The sequence below is a fragment of the Cottoperca gobio genome, chromosome 14, assembly GCF_900634415.1.
Source record: "Cottoperca gobio chromosome 14, fCotGob3.1, whole genome shotgun sequence".
NCBI lineage: Eukaryota > Metazoa > Chordata > Actinopteri > Perciformes > Bovichtidae > Cottoperca > Cottoperca gobio.
In genome coordinates this window covers 12,445,288-12,451,702 of record NC_041368.1, presented here as the reverse complement: position 1 = coordinate 12,451,702, position 6,415 = coordinate 12,445,288, and positions in this window count along the sequence as shown.

The window sequence follows — 6,415 nt, the reverse complement described above, 5'->3', positions numbered from 1 at the left end:
CCCCCCCCTCCTCCTGCCTCCCTCCCTCATCTATGCTCCCTCCTCCTGACTGAGTTGCATTTGTGCTTCCTCACTCTCACTCTGGCTAATGCTCTTTCTACTTCCTTTGTATTTGTTAACGCCTACAGTTGCATGTACCATGATTCGGTAATAGCAAGATGTAAAAAAAGTATTTGCCAGATTTCCTTGGCAAATATTTAGTCAAGTTTTTCTGAACTATTACAACATTCCTCCCCATTGGGATAACAAACAGCTTTGAATAAAACATGGTAACTCACTCATAGCATTGTACTATGATCGTACACTTTACTCAGACACATCGTCAGTGCTGTAATATGTCTTTTTGCATGAGGTCATACCACAGCTTATACAGTAGGTTAACATCAGCGATACAGTCTGTATTGCATCAGTACACTTTTATGAATTAGATATTAAGGGTTTCACTGCACTTTCTGTGTGTCTATACCCAAAAGTCACATAAGAAAACTTCACTCCAAACCTCTTCTATTTAACTCCAAGTATTGTCAACATAATAAAACCTAAAAAACTATGATATCTAAGTCTACGATGTATTATAAAAACACTTATAATGCAGTATAATCTGTTTATAGTACTGCAACATAATAGTTAGAAGCACTCATAACTAGTCATAATGCTTTGTAACTATAATCATAACACATTTTATAATGACTCATAAGGTCTAGTATCATCATGCTTTACAATTGCTGGTCATTATAAAATGCTTATATACATTTTTTTTTTTCTTTTAGAAAATGTAATCTTTGTTATTAAGCATTCTGAATATGTATTAGTGCTTATAATTATAAAGTGCTATAAGCAGATTATAATGCATTATAGACATAGCACGTCATAGAAAATGTTACCAAAACTTCTGACTGTGCCACAGTTATAGGTTAATGATGTGAACTAATACTATGTTCATATTAGTTTATTAGCTAACACAATGCTTGTGTTTATAGTATCATGCATACACTTTCTCAAAGTATCAAGTGAACTGCTGTGCATCTGCATGTGGATATATTCATGGGAAAAAAATATTAGCAAAAGCAAAAAGGAATGGATCTTCCCCAAATCCCCATCTAAAAATACAGTGTGGAGCAGAGGCTATCCTGGAAAAATGCAATTAATCACCATCATTATTATTATTATTATTATTATTATTATTATTATTATTATTATTATTATTATTATTATTATTATTATTATTATCTGCTATGGCAATAGAGTACATCTATACTCCCAAATACACATTTCTGTCACTATGGTGATCATGCACCCACCAGAACTGAGAAGGTCTTGTCAAATGCACAAATATATGCAAGCAATCGCCCATAAACACTCTGTCACAAAGTTACTCTGAAACAGGTTATGTAAGCCTGCAGTTTGCTTGTGGAGCTTTTTGTTTTTCACTCCACTGAACTGGGGAAATGCTTGAGGAGCGAGTGACGCAGTGCTTCCGCCTTCTATTTTTCTCCCAGTCATCCTCAGCCTTGTCTATATTTAATGCTTATAAATTATATTTATCTCCTCACATTCACAGTCACCATTGCATTTTAGGAGGTCCCTCTCCTGCTCTATCCTAAATGTCACACATACATAAAAAAAAGAAAAAGAAATCAGCAAAGGGAAGACCTTTGCTTTCGTGACTTGAGGTGGTTGTTTGCACAATCCTGTTTGGATCTCAGGAGAGAAGCACTTTACTCACAGAGAGGCAGAGTAAAAATAGCAGCACAGTGCTCGTCATAGTGTCCAACAGAGAACAACTAAGTGCAGGATATAAGTGATTACAGTTGAATTATAAATTGTGATAACGAAAAGAGTCAAATTAAACCTACTTCGTCACAATGGGCTTTCACCAAGATACGCTTTTAAGAAGCTTTTATTTATGGCTTTATTGTGAAAGGGTAGAAGGAGGAAGTGCAGTATAATATAACACCCTAACAAATGTTGTATTATTCACCAATTTTGGTGGCTTACTGCACATAGAAAGGATCAGCAAGTTACATTAGATTTATATGAAATAAAAGCAAGTTAAGTAAGTACCAATATGACAATCCTAAAACACTCCATTACAAGTAAAAGTCCTGCATTCGAAATCCTACAAAATGCAGAAATATCATCAGCAAAGTCTACTTAAAGTACTCATTACAATTTCTTTAAGTTTTTAATTAGTTCATTTAGTCCGGTGGTTCCCAACCTAGGGGCCGGGCCCCCTCCAAAGGGCCACAAGATAGAAATGAGGGGTTGTGAGATGATAACAATGGGAGAGGAATTAATAAAAAACAAATCACCTGTATTCATATTTCTTCAACTTTTTAATATTGGGTATTTTCATTTGGGAGCTTAGAGACGTTTTTGGTGGAACTGCTAATATCTTATAAACAACTACACCTTTGTAACACTTTCTATGACTGTTTTATAACACATTATAAACATATAATGTGTTATAGTCTGCTTATAGCACTGCATAATTGTCTCTCACTTTTGCAAGGATCATAGCGTATTATAATACCTATCGTTGTAATACATTATAATCACTGTTATAATGCATTATAATGTGATTATAAGTTACTCTAAGTGGTCGTTGTTTGCTTTCTGTTAGATTATTGTTAGAAATCATTCTGAATATTTATGAGCACTTATAACTATAATTATACAGTGCTATAAGAAGATTAGAATGCATCATAAGTATGTTTATATTGCATTAAAGACATGGGCGTCATAGTGTTACAACCCAAAAAGGTTGGGAACTTTGAGTTTAATCTTTAACAATGCATTGTATTTCATAAGCTTATCATATGTGTGTAATGTAAAATAGTAAAAGGAATAAAATGCACAATAAATCCTTGTAACAGCTAATGGAGTGGAAGTATAAAGTAACATGGTCAGTAAAGAACCTCAAAACTGAACAGTTCTTCACTAAATGTATTACCTTTCCACCAATGTTGCAAACCACTTGCTGTAGTTCTCATTCACTCATCCACCCCCTCAGTGTAACCATGTCTGACCCCCGGAGACAATTATCAGCACTCATGATTCACTGCTTTAATTTCTGCATACTTCTGGGGTCTTCTCTCTATGGCACTGTCAAGGTATTTAGCAAAGTAGCCCCTCATCACACACATGACTGCCTTTACATGTAGCATTTTAAATTGCAATAAACCAAAACTAATCATCGGGTAAATGTTCCACCCACACACATAATAACATTCCTAAAAAAACATGTTTCCTGATGCCTCTCATAGCATTAAACTTCATGTTGGCAGTCAAAAAACAACTCAGTTACATAAAAAATTACCAGTGTCCATGGTGATATGGAGGTATTAAAAAAGAAACTCTCAAAAAAATTACCTTGGCACTTGGGGGAAATATTGTTGCCATAGTGAAGCCAATTGCTTGAGTAGAAGAAACAAACAGAAAAAAAAGCGTTTATAAAAAAAAATCAGGTACACACTTTTAATGATATTGACTGTGTTCATTAATTTATTAATTTGTATCATCTTTGTGAGTGAAGCCCTTAGATTTTCCCTTTCCTCAGGCCAGGGTTGGCTGTTGCGGTTGCGGCTGGGTGCAGGCAGCAGCCGCTGAACCCTGCAGCAGCACTGCACCGCCTCCTACACTCTAGATTTGAAGTCTCCCGAGCCCACGCACTGAGCATGCTCAGACAAAACCCACTTCTGGATCTCTAGACTGGAGTTTCTGCACATGGAAGGATGAGAAGTGACAAGAAAACAGTGGGAGGACATGGAGCTGAGATATCAGGCAGTGTGAGGCAAAGCCAACAGCTGCTTTATTACTACACCCACGCACAAAAGCACATACAGGCCCACAACAACATACACAAGAAGGAAGTAAATACATCTTGGCTGAAACACAAACGCTTTTTCACAATCTCCGACACTATAGGTTTTATATTTGGGAAAACAATGAAAGCAAGTTATTGCATTGTGGTTGAAAGCTGTAAATTAAACATATGCAACCAGATGTTACAAGTTGTGTGAAGAGAATGTTGAATGCTACATGCGGAAATAACTTAACAAGGTTGAGCCAAGACTGCCTGTGAAGCTGTACTTTTTTTTCAAATTAATTTGAACATTTTCTAACTTTTAAGGCCATAAACAGCCTCGATCCTAAATACATCACTGACACTTTGACCTGGTACGTGCCCTCGCCACTAAGGCTGCCCGGAATACATTTTTCTTGGACTTCTGGGTTAATTCTTTAATGATTCCGTTATACTACAGTATTGTTGTTTGTATTTATTATTAAATAAAAAACAAAAGATTTTGCATGTTTTATTTATGTTTGTAATCTCAAGTGGTTAAAAAACTAACAGAAAATATATATTGAATCCCAAAATTGAAAATCTATTATCAGAATCAGAATCAGAATCAGAAATCCTTTATTAGTCCCACAACGGGACAGTTACCTTGTTACAGCAAAAGAACATATGAAGTAAAGTGGCGAGTACGCAATAATTAAATAGATAAAGATAAAAATAAGTACAAAGTGGTTGAGAAAAAATATAAAAAGTGAATATTATCCTCCCCAATGAACGATAATCGAATATTTTAATATTTGTGTCCAGCCCTACTCTCGACCATTAAGAGCCACAGACGGAGCCCTGCTGTCGCACTTTGTAACATCGTTAAGAAAAGTGCCAAATAAATACCGTTTATAATTATATTATTACTTAAGCACAGTGGTGTTTTGAGCTAAATGCTAACTTCAGCATTCTAAAATCACATTACAAAGCAGCCAGTAAGTTCTTCTACAGGACTGCACAACAAGGCTCCACCTCTGGTGCAGCTGGCACTTATGTGAGTTTGATTAAGAAGTGCTGAGAAAGCAGAATCCACAAACAGAAGATGAGTCTTACTTGAACAACGCACTGTACACAGCAGAGTTGAAGCTAAATCATAATTCTTCAGTCTTTTTGGGCACAAACACAAGAAATCTGCAGATTAAAAATGAGACACATGCTGCTACAAAAAGCATTCATCTGAATAACAGTTATTTTTGCTTTTGTGACCAATTGGCAAACCTCCACAAAATTCACTCCCAGTGCAGCCTGCGGAAGAGATTTGTTCAATTATCCATGGCAACGGCTGTCCTGTTCAAGTCCATTGGGGACAATTAGGACGTGTGACTTAACACACACCAGCCAGCACTCCAAATTAAATACACTGGCAGTATTTGTAACCTCCCAATTCAGGCACAAACGCTCAAAGAGAAAAAAGTATTTTTTTTATGCTTCACACCTCACCACCCACCTTGCCTCCTACTCAGTTGTATAATATATGAGGTTCAACAGTGTAATCACATTCTTATGACAATAAGTAAATAGATAGATGAATGAATACATAACAAATACAAATATGCATAATCTGAAAATACTTAATAATGAACTCCTTTCCTCAGATGATGAAGTCATCTCCTTGTTTTCGTTTGTTATTTGTCTTTCCTGCTCTGCTTGATCTTTGTACTGAGGAAAGACCTTATGGACTTAAACATCTTGACCTTTAATATGCACCTTCATTACATTTCAGAAGAAATATCAACTGAGTTTTTAGCCATTTTTCTACTCCTAAATATCAAGGCTGATTATCTCCATTAAACAGTAACATGCATGAGAGCTTTTTACACTTAATGAAATACAAATAGACCTTAAATAATGAATCAAATAGATTTCCTAAACTTTGAATCTGACCTTTTGAGGTCGTACTGCCACAATGGTAGTGCTGTCTTCTACCAGATCCAAAAACATTATGTTGTCAGTGCAGAAATATCACCAAGTAAAATGTTTCCCTCTTCTCCGTGATATCATCTTATCTGCATCCTCCATCAGAAAGATTCAATTTTTCTCTTGAGACCATTAAGTCCACATATTATTCCTGGAGGTCAACTCTGCAGAGTAAAAACTGTTTTATACTGCCATCTAGTGGACACACATTGAGAACAATTATTGCCCTGTGTTCACTGACTGAAGCATGCCCCATGGACACGTTGCATATTTAGAAATACATCTTTGTGAATCCACTCAGTGAAAAAGGTGTATTCTCAGCCAATCAGGTTGAACATAATTCAAATCTACGAATGATGCCCTTAAGAGAAGGCAGCAGCTGCACCATGGCCAGATTAACCCACCAGGGGGCTCTGCAGCATAATTTAGCTGTGGGCCAAGACAGCCTTACATTTGTGGTAATTTGTTAAAATATTTAGCATATTTAATTGGGAGTATGAAGAGTGTGAGGTGATCAACCAAGCAGACGAGGAAGACACCCTCTATTGCGTGGCTACGCCGTCTGTCAGTAAAGGGGGCAAAGGCCAGGACATAGACATTTTGACTAGGGCTGTCAAGCGATAAAAAAAAAATCTAATTAATTACAAGCTT